The sequence below is a fragment of the Plasmopara halstedii genome (genome assembly GCF_900000015.1).
Source record: "Plasmopara halstedii genome assembly, contig: Scaffold_555, whole genome shotgun sequence".
NCBI lineage: Eukaryota > Oomycota > Peronosporomycetes > Peronosporales > Peronosporaceae > Plasmopara > Plasmopara halstedii.
The window spans coordinates 879,186-880,318 of record NW_020187475.1 but is presented as its reverse complement, the minus strand read 5'-3'; positions in this window follow the sequence as shown (position 1 = coordinate 880,318).

Sequence of the window (1,133 nt, the reverse complement as noted above, 5' to 3'; positions counted from 1 at the left end):
AAAAACAGCATAGTCACCTCTTTCTGATCAGAATCGCGGTTAAGGACCCCGGCTAGCTGCATCGTCGCGCGCGTCATTTATTCTGCGACCGTTACTTACTCGAGTGATAGCGCTTTCATTCACGTCCATAGGAACAGCATTCAAATTTCGAATTCCTTGTTGAGTCTCATTATAAGCCGTGCGAATGTAAGTACATGCGAGCAGATCGACGACCGCGGCGGTGACGAGGGTAAATCGGACGAAATTCATCGTACAGGAAATGCGGTACAGACGAATTTAAAGAATGAGGATCTTGGCATTCCGGACGCACGGCATAATCTACTGTACGTAGCCAATTTTTCTCAAATGCTTAGCAATCATGATCGAGGTCAGCCTTTCTATTAGAAATAGAAGAATTTTTTTTTTTAAGATAAAATCATCAAGGCATTTGATTATCGTTGATCGTACAGGGAAAGGCGCACCATTTTCTATACATGCAACACACATCGAGCGATAAATTTATGATCCTTTCTTCAGATTACGCAGCTCGTAAAAGATCTGCTGTGAAAACCAAAAAACGAACTTTCACCTATTAAAAAAGCCAGCGCATCTAAATCGATCATTTTAGAATCTTATCAAAAAATATAGTTAAATTATGAACAGCTTTCATGTTAGCATTTTGCATACTTTACCTGTGCTAATCAGATATGATAGGAAGACGGTGGAAATGTAAAATGAGTTTATCGATCGAACCACAGTCTTCCTCTAGCGAGCCAATTTTCTATCCACTCGTTCCCATTGTATTCAATGTCAGGAGAGCTTCGATCTTGCTCGAGAATGTACACACTGACTCCAACTGTGGGCTGTCCCGTCACTAGGCCATTTTCAAAAAGTGACTGTGCACATCTGAGTAAGGAACTCAACCGAATTTCAAACAAAGGCCCAAATCTAAGCCATAAAGAAGACTATTGCTGTCTTTTCTACAAATTGTTGCAGGGTGCACAAAAGTATAATAATGCATGTCATATGGAAATGCCTGTGACTGGGAAAGTATTGGACAAAAAAGAAGACTGCAAATGTTAAACAGATACTGGCTGACCGTGAATTTATCTGGCGTCAAAAATCTGACTAGGCCGTACGAAAACTCTTCTTGC